The 18,535-nt window shown below is 25.6% G+C and overlaps 1 protein-coding gene across 1 annotated transcript in view; it reads right to left on the reverse strand.

Moving 5' to 3' along the window:
- Positions 1 to 14,736, reverse strand: part of LOC127281085 (high-affinity choline transporter 1-like) — a 45,471-nt gene extending 30,735 nt beyond the window's left edge. The window contains exon 1 of the mRNA XM_051304577.1: positions 14,561 to 14,736. The gene's annotated coding sequence lies outside the window, so the exon portion shown is untranslated. The remainder of the gene's footprint in view (positions 1 to 14,560) is intronic.
- Between the last annotated feature and the right edge of the window lie 3,799 nt (positions 14,737 to 18,535).

Consider the following 18,535-nt stretch of genomic DNA (forward strand, 5'->3'; position numbering starts at 1 on the left):
GAGAAAAATGGAATTGTGGTGCAAACAATTTTTGAATTGTTGTCAGTAGATTTGTTGATATTACAATTCGGATTGTTGTCAATGCAAATGTGTCTTGTTTTAAGAACAATACGAATTTTTTGTTGTCAGTTTTGTTCAGTTTGTAAATCCGTACAGTTGCAGAAGCAAACTCTCTGTCAATTGCTAATGGAACAATCCGGATTTGTGCAGCTAACAGGTTTATTGTTCCATGTCACTTGGTCATCTTGAATTCTCGCAAAATTTTTTTTTTTTAAATGACAAAGTGCTGTTAATTAATGAACCCGGTTAAAGTGAGAAATCTATTGCAAATGTGGTGAATGGATGAAGAGACAATTTCATCGTTTATCGGTGAGTTATACACGGTTATACTATTGAACATAACCTCACCTTAAAAAATACAAAATGTATATTAAATATTATTTAACAACAAATTTCAACTCAAAATAATTTTTTGGTTTTACGTCAAAGAATTTGATTCAGAAGCTGCCTGTTCCACAGATTTTAATGCAAATAAAACTGGTGATATGACCTACGAAAATCTGCTATCGATTATTTTAGAAGGCGAAGAAAATTTTACTGTTCCGTAGTAATTTTTACTATTTCTGGAGTAAATTTTACTATTTTTGGAGTAAAAGTTACAGAAACTTCGAACACTTCCCATTTTACTATGAAAGTAGTAAAAATTACTTTTTCCTTTTTTCCGTGTATCTGAACCCGCTTTCTTCAGAACGCGTGTCATATATATATAAATAAATAATACTTATTTGTTTGTTTCAAATAAATTTTTTTTTATCCTGATCTAATTGGCAAAAAAATAGATTTTTCCTATAATATATATAAAATGGTTTTGCTTTTGATGTGCGGCCATTTATGTTAAATCAATAACAGTCCAATGTTGACTGAATTACATAATGTGTATTGCCTCTCTTTTTATGAGAGTTTTTTAGCTTGTTTATAATTGAATGATGAATCATTCAATTAAACTCTTTTCATTTGCTATACTTTTATGTGTGCTTTATTAAGCATGTATCAAATTGAAGTGATTCTAAATATCATTATACCTATAGGATAGAAAATTGTCAATATTTGATCAGTTATGAAGCATTTTGCAAACATTGACAAGTAAATATACACCTGGAAACCACCAGTAAAATACGCTTAAATCCTCTGTGAATATTCATCATCAATAATGCGCTTATATAATAAAAAGATATTCATTCATATATATATATATCTATATAATATCATTTATATTCATAAATCATCATTTAATTTACAAACATGTTTTTAGAAACCAAATTTTCCTTTAAATTTTTCCTTTGCCTCTTGACCATTATTTATCACTTATTTTTGAGGTTATGTTTTCATGATTGTTGGTATTTTTGTTGCCCTGAACAAAAAAACGGTGGGTTTGAGATTAAAATCGGCAAACATAACCTCAAAATTAGATCTACACTGTAAAAAATCTTTTTGGAGATTGTACATTCCTAATTTGTATTTTTGTTAAAATTTGTAAAATTTTTATATTCAATAAGGTTATGTTACTACATTAAAAAGAGCACTTTTACCATTTTCTGTAAATTTACTACTTTCGAAGTGGGTAATAGGTGACAGATGCAACAACTAATTATGTTTCATCTATTACCCACTTTGAAAGTAGTAAATTTATAGAAATGGTAAAGGTGCTTTTTTTAATGTAGTAACATAACCTTATTATTGAATATAGTAATTTTACAAATTTTAACACAAATACAAATTGTGAATGTACAATCTCCAAAATAATTTTTTACAGTGTATTTCTGGATCAAGAGAGCGAACATAACGTCAAAATTGAAGGTAAAATTTTAAGTTTTTAGATCAAGAGATAAAATTAGTAAATATAACCTCAAAAATGTAACTCTCATTATTATTTATATGTTTTTTAAGTTAATTTTATAACTTTTTCTCTCAAAATAATAATTTAAAAAGCATATTAAAAATAATATTGACTTGTTTACTAAATCTAAAAAATGTCAATTTTGAAAAAATTAAAAATAAAAGAAAAAAATGTTTAGATAGCGGTCTGAGAGACCCCTGTAACAGTTTAAAGGTTAATTTTCAAATTTTTTCAACAATTTGCAAAAAAAAAAATTTTTTTTAATACTGTATTTTAATAACGTGTTAAGTAAAAAATATATAGTGTTTCTGTGGATATAAATTACTCCGTTTACTGTTAAATAAAACAAAAAATGATTATATTTGTATATATAATTACTAATAACGAAAATGAGGTGGTTAATTAATTTTGAAAATTCGATTAAATACGTACTGTCCATCATACCTATAACATGCTCAATAGACCTCGAAACATAAACCTGATGAGAATACGCCTGCATCACATCCGGTTCACCCAAGTATAATTAATCTTATTGGCATATTGGAGTTGCATATTGATGATCACATTAACTAAAGAATTAACCCCGACATTGAACCTTTAGGAATAAAAGAAGGTTATTTTATTATTGTCTTTGTCCTTCTTTTTAAAATTATAAAAATTACCCTCAAGGCTTTTTTAAAAAATTGATTGATTTATATATATTTTATCTCACTTTATTAAAAATACTTTATAAAATTTTGTTCTTATAGTAACTTTTTTAATAATACCACGATAAAAAATATATATTAGGCAAAATTTCTGAAATATATTTTTTTATTTTCGAAAAAAGGGGTAAGTTTTGAATTTTTTTTTAAAAGAATTTTGCACCATTTGAAAGAGCAGGTAAAAAATTTTCAATAACATAATGGTGGAAATTATTTTCATTTTTTTTCGCTTTTTAGTCTTAATTCACAATTTTTAATGCTTCCGTTCTAGTTATGTTATTTTTTTACTACACGGAGAGAAATTCGATTTGAAATATTAGGCTTCAATACTTGTAATTTAAGTCTCATTCCTAAAGTAGTCTACCTTTCCCGCTCCACGATGAAAAATTTAAAAATAAATGATATAAAAGGGGAAAAAACACGTTAATAGACTTTACGTTTTAAGATTCATATGCTTGCTTATAGGCGGTGCAAAGCAGATGAACATATCGATAGGCGCTTCTAGAATGAGTTCTACTTGAGTCTAGTACTGAGTCCTGAACGGACTATAACGTGAGCCAAGCAGTGTGGAGCTATTTTCAACTTAATGTAATAACTAAAATCTTTTTGTAACCTGAATTATTATATTTATTAATCAGAACATTCATATTTCTTGCAATTATTAATAAACTAACTATTTATCATTATTATATTGATATATGTATATTTCTATCAGAAATATATATTTACTTTCATTAGAATATTCAATTTGAAATTCAATAAAAAATCTAGAATCAAATAAATAAAACTGTTAGAATATTTTTAATTTTAAAAAACTTTTCAAAGAGATTTTTATTATATCTTTATAAAATATATTTAAATATTGAATCTTTTTAAATATTAAATCCAAGTTTTTTATAGGATTTTCACTAAAGGCTTTTGGTAAACAGTTTAAAGAAAGATTTCATTACACAGTAAACTTGGTTGTATCTTTTTCTATTGCAACGTTTTGATGCACATACCTAAGTTATATCAAAAAGAGATCGTTTTGTGTATCATTTTTAGAAATGATATACGAAACGGTCTCATTTTTTGATGCAAAAAATTTAATCAATTTATATCAATCATGGCCGAATTGAATCGACTCAAAATTAAAAGAATTTTTTTCAGATATTTTGGTAATAGTACAATTGCGGAGACCATTTCACTATTTAATTTGAAAATGAAAATAACAGAAAATCAAAGACAATGAGCAAATCGATAATTAAAAAGTGACAGCTTATAAACATAACCTAAAATGCATGAGAAAAAATTTGTCGATAAAATCAATATAGCCGAGCTTTTTAGAAGGTAGATGGCAGTTTTGCTTTTTATAAAAACGATTCAGAAAAAATTTAAAGAAAGAAAATAGATGAGTGCTGCCATCTACCTTCTAAAAAGCTCGGCTATATTGATTTTATCGACAAATTTTTTCTCATGCATTTTAGGTTATGTTTATAAGCTGTCACTTTTTAATTATCGAATTGCACATTGAACCCTTAACTGCTTAGAAATGAATCTAAAGACTAATCTAATTATTGAAAAACTGAATTAAAATAAATGTAAATGTAATAACTGTATATTCAATTTTTTGCAACTTATAATTCATTGTTTTTTCAAAGTACTAAAATGTACACAATTAATGTAACCGCTAATATGAACTTCAATTAAGATTTTATTTCACTCTAGAACACGATCATAAAATTTATTTCATAGTAATTCCTTTACGAGTTAAAACAAATCAGGGAAACTGATAGCACTCGCTTAATGAAAAATATTTAAGATGTTTTCTAAGATATTTAGAATTCATTTTAATTAATAATAATCATTACTAAACTTTTTGGGATAGAAACCTCAAATTTTCTATTTATTCCTACGGTAATAGAAATTATTTCAATTGTTCTCTATACTCAGTCCGAAATTTCAATTTTCATGTAATTTATTTTTTATCTGTTAGAATGACAGAGAAAAACATGTTTTATAACACAGAAAATTAAAAGGCATTAAAATAAGCTGCAACGCTTCTTATTTTAATCCAATTTTGCTTATTTAAATCCATTTTGGTATTAAAATAAGCAAAATTGGATTAAAATAAGAAGCGTTGCAGCTTATTTTAATGCCTTTTAATTTTCTGTGAAAGTACTCGGCGCATTTTTTATAACAATTTCGGAAAAAATGTTTTAGTAAAAAAAAAAAAATTTTTTTGAATGAAAATCTCACATGGAATGCCCGAAATAAAATATAAAAAATTAAATAAATAATAAATAGTGTTTCAAAAATTTAATAAAAAAAATGCAATTTTTAAATTCAAGAATAATAATAAAAATAAATTATTATCTCTCCTTCCTGGCAGTTCTATTATTTCTCACTCCAATTTTGCCACTCAGAACAAAATGCAGCGACAGCAAAAAAAAAAAAGTGAATCTCACATAATACGAATTAATAATGAGCACTTTGTGGCTATACGTTTATCAACGTTCGCCTCGGGTCATGACCTGACCTACCAAAAATCTAGATCACAATTCAATTTTCAATTTATCATTTTTTTTTTTTTTTTTTTTTTTTTTTTTTTTTTTTTTTTTTTTTTTTTTTTTTTTTTTTATTAGGGGAGACCGAGGAGGAAAGTAACAGAGGAGGAAAGTAACAAAGCTTATAACTTTTAAACAAATTATCGGATAGACATGGTTCAAACATATTTTTAGTCGGCACTGTTCCCCCTTCCTCCTCCATAGTGTGTCCGAGCCTGACAAGAAAGGTTAGGTCTGATTCCGGTATGACGTGCAGAAAAAACGTCAAAAGTAAGTTTTCGTTCAATTTTTCAAAGTCTCGTATTTCTTTAATTTTATTGTTTTTCAAAATGTGCCTTTCGTTATTTTGTAGCCTTATTATCTGTCTTTAAGTTGTGCTTAAACAAACAATTTAACATTTGTGTAGTTTTAACGTTTTTGTTGACATACAAGAAAAAAGCGACCGAGGAGGAAAGTAACACGCTACTTTTCTCCTGTTGTCGATATTGTCCATGTTTTAACTAATGATTGAAGCAAATCGTATTTAATTTTACGAATAACAGAGATTTATTTAAGAAAAACCTGTGATCTAGGTAAGCATAAAATATGTTTAAGAAAAAAAATGAGCTAAATTCATAAAATGTTCGAAATATGTGCTAAATATGTCCCAAATATGTGCCAAATAAGTATAAAGTGTACTTAAACTTTTATGTGTTCCTAATAAAAATATTTCTAATTAATAATAGTCATTAGTCTAAAGAATTTTACATAATTTTATACTGTTACTTTCCTCCTCGGGGGTGAGGAGGAAAGTAACAGATGAAGAGCTTGCGTAAAAGTTATACTGTGAACTGTCAATTTATTATAAATGTTTAATTCAAATTTTATTTAAAAGGTGAATGTCCAAGCTTTCATTTAATATATTGGACAAATTTATCCGACAAATATTTTTAATGCTAGCATAAAAAAACTGATTTTTGTTACTTTCCTCCTCGGTCTCCCCTACATATCTCTCACAATCTCTATTCATTATATATAAAATTAATAGTCTATTGAATTGTGAAATTCGTTAAAATATCAAATATATTTCATACTGTAAAATTATTTCGAGGAAGAAGAATGTTTGATAATTCTCGGATATAGATGGATAAAATTATTGAACATATCAATTTTTTTATGTACACACATAGAGAATATATTCGGTTAAATTAAAAAAAGAAGTGAAAATGTTGTAAAAATAATTTTGAGATAAAATTATAATATATTATACGATGAAGCTTATTTGAAATTTTTTAACGAGGTGAAAATTAGAAATCTAAATTTTTATTTGCTACTCGAGCATCGTCAATATTGAAGTAATGAAATTGGCGGTTGACTCTTGAACAAAGTCAATACGGATCAACGACCATTAAAGTAACGAGGATACCAAAACCTATTCTAGCAACTCCTGCCGGGCGATCATCGACTATGACACATACACACACACAAATAGGGTCACCGTGTTTGACGGATCATATTAAACTTCTGTGGTATATAGAAAAATCGGAAAAGCTTCGAGTGCCTCGAAAAACAGATTTTCTTTTTCATTTCCCATTTTACACACAAACATTTATATATAGGTATGCATATAAAAATCTTTTTATATAGAGATTTTATGCAGATAAATTCTCTATTTTCTTTTTTAAATCCGTGATTTCATTTTACAATCATTTCTTTTTCCTCTTGTTTTTTTTTTTTTTTTTTTTTTTTTTTTTTTTTTTATTGATATATGAAAAGATGAACATAATATAAATCTTTTTTCTTTATTTTTTTTTCAATTGAAAAATATTCATATCGTCATATTTAATTAAAAAAAACATATGACTCTTTGTAAATCAAATTTCCCGCTGTAACTTCTGCTTCTGTAAAAAATAAAACTATTTTATTATTCTTTTTTAAGAGCAATTAAACCTGTAAAGGATAAGTGCACCAATTTTAGATGATTTATATAAGACAACATCTGACGTTGATATTTGTTTTTTCTATGGAATAAATGTCGAATAATATAATAATAAAAAGAATTAATAAATAAATAATAAATATAGTCATAATAAGAAATCTATTAGCACGTCGATTTAAGTTATTGCGTTCATTGAACCCGCGGGTTCAACCACCGGTTTCTGAAAAATGGTCTGGTTAGATAAACCTCTGATATTAAAATAATTTAATTTTTGAAATATAATTTTTTTTTCAATTAATTAATTTATATTTATTTTTGAAATATAATTTTTCTTTAAATAATTTATTAAAACGATTTTAATTTCAATAATATAATAAAATTATTATAATTACAGTTTATTATTATTATTATTATTATTATCAATTACTCAATTATAATTACTCATCAAATTCATAATTTAAAAGAAATTTTTTTTAACTGTTTTACGTTATAATAGATACATTGAAGTTTGTTTATTTATAAAAATAACCTAAAAATTTATTTAATTGTTTTATTTATGTAAAATATTTTCTACAGATAGTCAAAATTGCAGTTAAAAAAAAGTTTTTATTTTTTTTTTTTGTGAAAATTGTTTAACAAATTCAAAAATTAATATTGAAATATTACTAATTTTAAAATCCATACATTTACTAAAACGTAAAATTTTTTTAAAAAATTAACATTTTTTAAGTTATAAGTAAACAACTCAATAGAATTTCTAATAAGCTTTTTTAAGTAATTTTAAGAGAAAAAGTAATAAAATAAACTTGAAAAACATATAAATATTAATGACAGTTATATATTTACGAGGTTATGTTGCACCCCTTGTACATATTTTATAATTTATTTCTGTATAGTTTTTTGACACGAATGTTTGTCAAACGAGTTATTGTCGGACAAAATTTTGTCTACAGACATACATATAGACAGTCATTTTTTTTAAGGCCAGGTGCAACTCGTCAAATATAAACAAACATGAAAATGTACGTCGTAATTATTGACAAATTTGCGACAGCCTTTTTTTTAATAGAAAATAAAAATTATTCTTTTTCTATGTGAAAATGGAAAATTCATATATAAAACTACAGCCTGACACTGTATTTGACTAATAATATGAATAATTATAATAAAAAAAAATTAAATTAATTTAGACATCTTTCTCAAGGTTACGAAAAATAACCATTAACCATTTGAGTATTATATATCTGACGCTCGGACGAAGAGGACCTAGGTGGGAGAAATAGTGTGGGAAGGGGTAAAAGACCTAGTCTCTGTCCTCTGGTGGGGGTATAGTTTCAGAATTTTACCCTTTCCAAGATGTGACCATCCAATCGCTCAACTCTTTCTCCCACCTAGGTTCATAACGTCCGTGCCTCAGATATATTCAAATGGTTTTTTTTCGTAACCTTAAAAATGTAGATTACCCAACCATTTGTTACAAACCACAAATTAAGATTAAACATATTAAAATTGTAAATATAGTTGTAAGTTGTAAATATGTAAATAATATCTAAAACTAGTTTAAGTCAACAAGCTAAGCAGGTTTTCAAAAATTTTCCTGTTTCATTCATTTAAAATTTTCCTTAAAAATTATGTTTAATAAATAAATAAAATAATATTTTTTATATATATGGATAAGTCGCACAGGCAGGAGCCATAGGTTAAGTTTCATTATGTTAATACAAATGTTATAACTTTTGTAAAACTTTAATTGATATCAATAAACAAATTCTAATTCTAAAAAAAAATTCGTAACCTTAAGACTGCGTCTACAATAGATTAAAAAATGTGTAACGATCGTGTAGTGTAGTGTAGTGTAAAGTCGTGTATCTTGTATGACTTAGAATATTGCAAATTAACTGCTGTTAATAAACAAAAACATAACCTCAAATTCAGATTTTTAATATTAATTTAATTAATTTTAATATTAATTTAATTAACTTAATTATCAATTTTAATTTTTAATATTAAAAATCTGAATTTGAGGTTATGTTTTTTGTTTATTAACAGCAGTTAATTTTCAATATTCTAAGTCACGACTTTACGCACTACACGATCGTTACACATTTTTTAATCTATTGTAGACGCAGCGTGAGAAAATTGTTGTTTCAGTGTAATTTTCATTTTATTATAATTACTAATATTATTCATATATTATTAGTCAAATAAGGTGTCAGGCTGTAGTTTTATATATGAATTTTCCATTTTCACATAGAAAAAGAACAATTTTTATTTTCTATTAAAAAAAAGGCTGTCGCAAATTTGTCAATAATTAGGACGTACATTTTCATGTTTGTTTACATTTGACGAGTTGCATCTGGCCTTAAGGAAGTTGTCCCCCTCCAACGTCAGTCAAATCAATGCCCATTTAAGTTTTCATTTGTATCACGTAGTACTAGCTCAATGCTTGGCAACATTGGATTATATTTCCCCCGTTCCGTTTCGTGTCGTCTGCTATTGTTTGATTTATTTTCTTTAAATAATAATAATAATAATTTATTATTTTAAAAATCTTAATTTTTTATAAGCAAATTCAAATTATTATTCATTATTATGAATCTTTGAAGAATATACTATTATATGTATATACTACTTATATTACTTTCAAATTTCGCGCTTTTTCTATACCTAACCTACAAGACGCAACGTTGCCAAGCGTTGTGCTAAGTAATTTCTGATTGTCAAAATACGGTGTTTTTTTAGACAAAATAATTAATTGTGAGTCTCCTAAGCCAGGTCTGATCAATTTTATTAAAAGTAAGTGAACACTGGCTATTAAACTTTATGTATATAAAGTTCCAGTAATATCTTTTCGTCAGATTTTTCACAATTTGAGATTTCAGACCAAAAAATTCAATTTCCCATAAGAACCCGTGTTAAATGTGAAAAGAGAAAATTATTTATATCTTTTGTCAAAATCCACCTAGACCTCTAAAAATTTAACTACATCTTCTTTAAACCATTATCTATCAGTTTATCAAGCTTGATAATTAACTCTTCGTCATTTCTGTTTGCGAGAGAACTTCCTTAAATGCCATTACATTTTTGGAGGATCAAAAGTAGCGTCTGCTGTGACGTCGGTGCATTTGTAGGAACCAAAAAAGTTTTGTAAGCATAAAAAATGAATAAAGAAAACAAGAAATCGGCAAAATAAGTTTATTGCATGTATTGTGGGGTTCATGATTAAAGAAAAAATGAAGTGAAAAATCGAATCGCAAAACATGTCTGATTATGGTTAGCACAATTCGAAATTGTTACTTCTACTATTAGGGTTGGACACTTTGTTAATTATGAATTTGACACAATTTATAAATAAATATGCAAATAAACATTGACGCACACACACACAGCACATATTCAGCCAAAGATATTAAAAAAATAATATAATAATAACGTTTAAAAATGAACTTAAAAATCATTTTCAGTAACGTTATAAATAATATTAATTGTCAACTATAATAATAATAATAATAATAATGTAAAAATGAAAAATAAACATGAAAAACGTTTTCAGTAACGTTATAAATATTATTTTATTTTTTAAATCATATTCACTACGATTTTCACAAAATGTCCAACCTTGACTAGATTTTTCTTTTTTGTAAAATGATCAGAACTTTTTTAATTTTAGACCAATCAATTTACGATCTTCAGCAAAAGTGTTCCTCTTTTGTACATCTTTCTAACAATATAACTCAATTGACTAAATTTATTTTTTTTAAAAAAGATTATAAACAAAGTCCAAAACGGTGTCCAACTAAAACTATAGGGTAACTGTGGGTATTACTGTGCTTTTTTGTATATACTAACTTTGCAAAGCTCAATTTAACCTCAAAAATACATCAAATGTTGTTATTCCAATTGTAGATAAAAGTTTAATTATTAAATTTTACTTAATCATTAAACTCGAGATTAGTTTGGCACTTTTTTTATTTAAAACATCCATTTAAAAAATAATGGCAAATGCGTGTGTTACTGTTAAAATGTCGGTATTTCTGTGCGATAATTACTAACAAAACGGCAATTACTGTGACGGCATTACTGTTAAAATCGAGCTGCATGTCAACAAAAAGATTAGGTTACCTTTGCGGCGAGTTGCGCAGTTAACGTATTTAAAAATGACAGTAATGCCAACAAGCAGTGAAATTATTGCTGGTAATACAGTTATAAGAAATATTAATTATAAATAAATAATATAAAGATAAATAAGTATTTTTTTAAAACATTGAAGCATATACTTAATTGAGTAATAACACTGAATTGTTTATATTATTGAAAATATTGAAAATATTAACGCTTTCGAATAAGTGTTCACGGCAGCCATATTTGATAATTTCATGGAATTCAATCATAATCAATTTTAAATATAAATAATTAAATAACCAATTGATGAAATGCACATTTTTATTGACTATTCCATTAAGTATGATTTATAATAAATTTTGTAATCATTTTGAAAAATAATATATATTTATAAATTATATATAATAATAATTTTTTTAAAATGACAGTAATACCATCACGCACAGCAATACCTACAGTTACCGTAATAAATAATTTTATTATTTTTATAAAAATAATAATAATTTATATTATTTAAAAAAAAAATTCTTAGCATGAATTATTATTATTATTATAAAATAAAATAAATAAAATAATTATTCGTAATCATTCTACTAAAACTGAGAAGTTATATACAAATTTACTCCGCAATTTGGATGAAAATTTCGCCTGACCATACGTTGACCTATACTACTAGCTTTAGCCAGAATTAAGTAATTTGCCAAACGTTCCATTCGTTTACAGACTGTTGCCTTTGCAACAGGTTTTCTTAATTAAAAAATTCGAAACCAAAAATTATTTTCTGCAATGGAACGTAAAAAAATTTTTGAATAAAAATTTTTTTTTTTTTTTTTTTTTTTAATAGCATACAGTAGAAAATTTTAAAAAATTGACCTAGTCAAGTAGATATTATTTAATTTCACATATATATGAATATTGGAAAGTTTGCTTTTCCGTCTGTTGTATAAAATATGGACAGAAAGTTTTCTAAACTGGCACATTGAAAAATCGACAAACGAGAAACTTTTAAGGGAAATATGGAACATAAGCCGGAAGTTGAAGAACACAATAGAAATAAATAAAGTTGTCTATAAAAAAATTTTTTATAATAGAATCCTGATTTATTCATTTTTTTTTTTTTTTAGTGGAAAAATAATTTTTTTTCCACATAAATATGTCATCATTTTACTGTGTGTACTAAAATGCTTATAAATAAAAAAAAAGCAATTCACTGCGTGTGCTATATTTTTTTTATATTTTTTAACAAAATTGTTATATGTGCTAAAAATTAAATTTCTAATTTAAATTTAAATTTTTTAATTTATTTTTTAATTTTTAATTGTGAATATTTTTTAATTTTTAATTATGAATATTTTTTATTTTCTAATTTTTCTTTTTTTTCAAATATTTAAGAATTATAAATTTTAATGTTATAAAAATAGACATTGCTATCGATTTACAGATAAAGGAAATATTGAAGATAAAGGAAATACGTTTATTACTATGTAAATAAATATTTTTATATTATTAAAAGAATTGCAAAAACTGTAGCTCAACGCTTTTCTATTCGTTTAAAAGTTTTCTTTTAATATTTAAAAATATTTTAAGACAGAAAATAAATTTTCATTTCAAATAAATGCATATTTTTAAAAAAGAATAATTAGTCAATGTTCGAAAATAATATTTTAGTTTTCTAGCAATAAAGCCTCTTAAAAAAGAGGAATTCATTTTGATACCGTATACAAAAAGAGTAAGTTGCATAAATAAAAGTAGGAGGAATCCATTGAATACGAGATTACTTTTTTTCCATTTGGGTGTGCATTTCATTAAAAAAAAAAAACTTTTTCATTAGTGTTTAGAAATATCCATATTGTTCAATTTACCCCTATGTCATAATTGCCCCAGTTTTTTTTTCACAATATTTATAGTCACTAAGAAGACTTTTTCACCTAGAAAAAAGATTTCTTTGACAAATTTTTCTTTGTTTCAAAGAAAATTTCTTTCTTTCAAACAAATTATCTTTGATTCAAACAAAATTATCTTCGTTTTAAAGAAATTTTGTTATTTATTAATTCAAATAAATGTTTCTTTAACTCTATATCAATGTTAGAATTTCTTTGATTTCATGCACAAATTTATTTTATTCAAAGAAAATTTTTTTGAATCAAAGAAATTTTTTTTTGAAACTAAGAAGCTTTTTTTATTTCAAAGAAAATTTTATTTTGAATCAAAGAAAACAAGTCAAAGAAACTGGTTTCTTTAAAATCAAAGAAATATTTTTTCTGGGTGTTGAATTAGTTATAAAAACTTTCACTAATTTAAATTGAGAGAGTATTTTTTTAAAAAAAATTTATTTTTAATATAATCAATTTTTGATATTATTATTTGATTATGACAAATTATATTAATGCCAAATCAGAAAAAAAGTTTCATGAAATAATTTTTTTTGGCATATTTCTTTAATTTAAAGGCAATTTTTCCTTTATAATTAAAACAAAATTTATTCGTTCCTCCAAAAAATATATATATAAAGAATTTTTTTTTCTAAAATTAAATAAATGTTGCTTTCACTTTCTATATCAATATTATAATTTTTTTTATTTACAAATTTCTTTAAAACAAAAAATTCTTTATTTTTTGGTTTCAAAGAAAAATTTATTTTGATAAAAACAAAACCTATTTTTTTGTATATCAAAGAAAAATTTAATTTGAATGAAACAAAACCTCTTTTTTGTATGAAAGAAAAAAAATTTATTTTGAAATTGAATAAAGAAAATAAAAAATATAAATATTTATAATAAATAATATATAAAATAAAATATAAGCAAATAATTTTTCGTATCTCACCTTACAACCAGAGGAAAAATTTCTTTGATTTAATGATACAAATTTCTTAGATCAAAGATCAAAGAAATTCTAACATTGATATGTGAAAAAAATAATTACTTGAATTTAATAAAATATTTCTTTGAAACGAATATAATTTTTTTTTTAATCAAAGGTAATTTGTTTTAACCAAATAAATTTTCTTTATTAACAAAGAAAAATTTGTCAAAGAAATATTTTTTTTTGGATGTAGTTTTTTTTATCAAATTCAAAAAAAAAAAAATGTAATTTAATAAATTATTGAATATTTTTTGAGGTGGTTTTAAATTATTTGTGAATTAGAAAAAAAAAATTATTTTTTAAGTTCAAAAAAATTATTTTTAATTACAAAATATTTTTAATAAAAAAATTACTTTTGCTCTCACAAATTACTATTTTTAATTAGCAAATAATTATACTTTATGATACAGAATATATTATTATTCATAAAAAAATTCAAAAATAATTTTTTTATTATTATTATTATATTAAATTTTTGAATTTGATGTATAAAAAGAAGTGAACTTACAAAAAAAACGTCTCTCTTAACGATTCACCATATCCTGCGTTAAGTTTCGATCGCCTCAGTCCAGCATCTTCTTTTCTCTATAGCAGTCGCGGTCCAGGATCTCTTAATTTGGAATTACAATTCTCCCTCTTTTTCTCCGCTCAACACACCCAAAATGTAGACGATGTTTTTTGTTCTCTCCTGATTTCCAAATCAAATTATAATGTAATAAAAAAAAAACTTTTCTATTTTAATTTCTTTATTAATATTAATTAAAAAAAAAAAATTAAAGCAATAAAAATTAGGGGTGATATTGTGGGGGGCTTTTTGGGGGAAGGGGGGGGGGGGTGTAAAAAAATAGTACGTGCCTATATCGTGAATCGCGTGGCCGTGACCGCACGCTCATGAGCTACTCGGATGCTGAAGAGTCAGGCCGTCAGGCGTACGACTGAATTCCAAATTCAGCATCCAGTTTCAGCTCTGGACCACATCTAGGGGTGGTTAAGAGTGAATCAGAGTGAAATAAAGCTACGGGGGTGAGAATAGCGACACAAGAGAGAGAGAGTGAGATGGAGATCCACGTGTATATATAGGAGGGTGGAGGGGTCGACGTATTGATCTTTTCGCGCAAACTCCCGCCTCTTAGGGTTCCTCTACAATTTTTCTTCTCTCATACAGGCAGGAGCCACCCCTCATCGTCATGATATGATACGTGCCATTGCGTTGAGGAAGAGATGACTCTCATATTCCATTCGCGTTTCAGAGAAAAAAAAAAATACACCATTTAAGTGCGTTGACAACCGTGGGGTTAAATTAATATTTTTTTTTTTTTGACGTTTTTCAAACGTTCCATACAACCCTCTATTTTTTTTTTTTTTGCAAAGTTGAGAAGGGTGTGACACAAATGTCATTCATTATAGTTTTCAATTTTATTGATTGTTAACTTATTTTTATTGAATTTTTCATATTCATTTGATTTTGAATGAGATTTTTTTTAAGCTGAAAAATTTTTTTTTTGATCAAAATAAAAATTATTTGATCCAAATAATTGAGAAATTTGAAATTTATAATAATTGATTTAAATAAAGGAATTATTCGTATAAATGATTTACTTGTTGTTCATTAAATATTTATTTGAATTAAATAAATAAATATTTATTGATTAAATTTTTGTTTTGAAAAAAAATTTTTAATCCTACTATTTGATTATTTTTTTCAAATAATATTATTGACATGGCAGATATAGTGAAAATAGGTACGCGATAACGTTGGTTGTACGGAAACTAGTTATTCGGAAAATAATGACGTTGAAACGGGATAAGCAGGGAAGAGAAAGATTATTTCAACTAAAAAAGTCTTTGTACTTTCTTACTTATTGAAAGTAAAATAGAGAAGGCAAAGATTACCGACTTTTGGTAATGTAGAAATCTACGTTACCGACTGAGAGTGAAAAGAAAAATTGAAAAGTCAAACATGCTGATTGTAAATGAAAAATGTTAAAAAGACAAAAAATATTGACGATTAATAATATAGAAATTTACCTTACTGACTGTTAACAAAATAAGAAATTAAAAATATAAAAAAAATTACCGACTTGCAGATATTTATATTGCCGATTGATGGTAAAATTAAAAAATAAAAATTACCGACTTTCAAGTATCTACATTTCCGACTAAGAACGTTTACAAATGACATGATGCAATTATTGCAGAAACATTGCCAACTTATAATAAAATCAAACTATAAAAATACCGTCTTATAGGAATCTAGATTGCCAACTTATGGCAAAATGAAAATTCAAAAAATTCTGACTTGTTGGAATCTACATTACCAACTTAGTGCAAAATAACAATATAAAAATTACATAACCGACTTGTGGAAATCTACAATACCGACTGATGGTAAAATGAAAAAAATATTACCCATTTTAGAAATACATATATATATTGACGACTTATTGCAAAATAAAAATTTACCGACTTGCAGAAATCAACATTGCCGACTTATAGTAACATCAAAATATAAAAATACCGGTTTGTAGGAATCTAGGTTGCCGACATGTGGTAAAATAAAAATTCATAAAATACTGACTTGTTGTTTACAATGCCAACGTTGTGCATAATGACAATATAAAAATTACATTACCGACTTGTAGGAATTTACACTTCCGACTTAAGATAAAATAAAAAAAATTATTGACTTGCGCAAATTTACATTGCCGACGCATAGTAAAAACAGAAAAATGAAAATATAAAACATTACCCACTTACAGGAATCTACATTGCCAATTAACGGTAAAATAAAGAATATATAAATTACCGACTTATAGGAATCTATATTGCCGACTGATGGTAAAACAAAAATATAAGAAATTACTGACCTAAATAAGCTGCAACTCGGTAATTTTTCATATTTTCATTTTACAATCATCAATTTCCTGTTTTAATCTTTAGTCGGCAACGTAAATATCTGCAAGTTGGTAGTTTTTTAATATTTTTTAATTTACCAGCAGTCGGCAATATAAATTCCTGCAAGTCAGCAATTTTTTTTTATATTTTCATTTTTCTGTTTTTACTATTAGTCGGCAAGGTATATATCTGCAAGTCGGTAATATTTTATATTTTCAATTTCTTACTTCGTTATCTGTCGGTAAGGTAGATTCCTATATTATCAAACGCAACAAATTTTGTTATATCATTTTCGTATTTCCAATCAGATGATAATTTTATTAAATAATTTTCTGAAATTATACGAATATACAAAGAACTCTTGACAGTTTATATTTATTACTCAAAAAAACACTAATATTTTAAATATTCCTTTTAATTGTTAATAAATTTTTTACAAAAGGTAATGTTAAAAATTCAATTTATTTTCATTTTTACAAACAAGAAAAACTGACGAGACCCTGACTAAAACCCTTTTTTAAATTGATCACAGTAAGTCAATTTCTGTTTTGTTATATATATAAGAAGTATGATGAATCCTCTTTATTGGACCGTATTCAAATAACTTTTGAGAAGAGAACGTTGACCCACTCTGAAACTAAATGAATGAGAAATCCAATAAAAATGAAGTGGAATTGCTATTCTGATAAAGTCAAGAGTACAATCTTTTAATAGAAAATTACATAAATTTCTCGATTTTCAACTTACAATTGTACAACTCCAAATTATTCATCTCAAAAGGATTTATTGAAATCTTTCCAACCAACATATATATATATATATATATATATATATATATATATATATACTTGAAATGTTGAAATATTTCAATCTAGTTTTTATTCATTCTATTCGGAAAGTCATCTCCCTATATTACAAAAAAATATCGCAGCCGCTGTTGAAGGAATTGCCGAGAAAAAAACTATAACAAACCTGAAAACATAACCTCAAAATTGTAGATCTTAAGATAAGTGGTCGCTGGATTTGAGGTTAAAACCTGAAAACATTACATAAAAAATTAAAGATAATGACCTATAATGCATAAAGTCAAAGCTTAGGAAAAACCTCCTCACAGAAAATACCTGATCTCAAAATGAGTAGCGTACACTACTCATTTTGAGGTGCAACAACAATGAGTCAGATTGGTGGCGCCACTTTCTATGTCGTTTAGCATTTACTCATTTTGAGTTGCAACAAAAATGAGACTGGGTTTTTTTCCACGAAGTAGTATAAGGAGACCTCACTGTCCGGGAAAGCTGAAGCCGTTTTCCCCGTTTCTCTTATACAGTTAACGGAGGTGTCGAACCCTAACGGGAAAAATTGATACCTCCGAAATTTCGTCTGCTAAAAGTGACATGAGCGATGTAAACATGGAGAATCTCCATGAATATAAACATGATATAATTATTTATATTGTGTAAAAACACAGTAACGAAGTAAAATTAGTAACTGCAAGTGAATATAAATTATTAAACTGTTTAAATTTTATTTTAATTATAGTTGTGATAAAAATATTAATAAGGTTTATATTTAAAATGAAACTCATCAT

The sequence above is a fragment of the Leptopilina boulardi genome, unplaced genomic scaffold (genome assembly GCF_019393585.1).
Source record: "Leptopilina boulardi isolate dan_hultmark-lab unplaced genomic scaffold, ZJU_Lbou_2.1 LbouV2_265, whole genome shotgun sequence".
In the NCBI taxonomy this organism is placed as follows: domain Eukaryota; kingdom Metazoa; phylum Arthropoda; class Insecta; order Hymenoptera; family Figitidae; genus Leptopilina; species Leptopilina boulardi.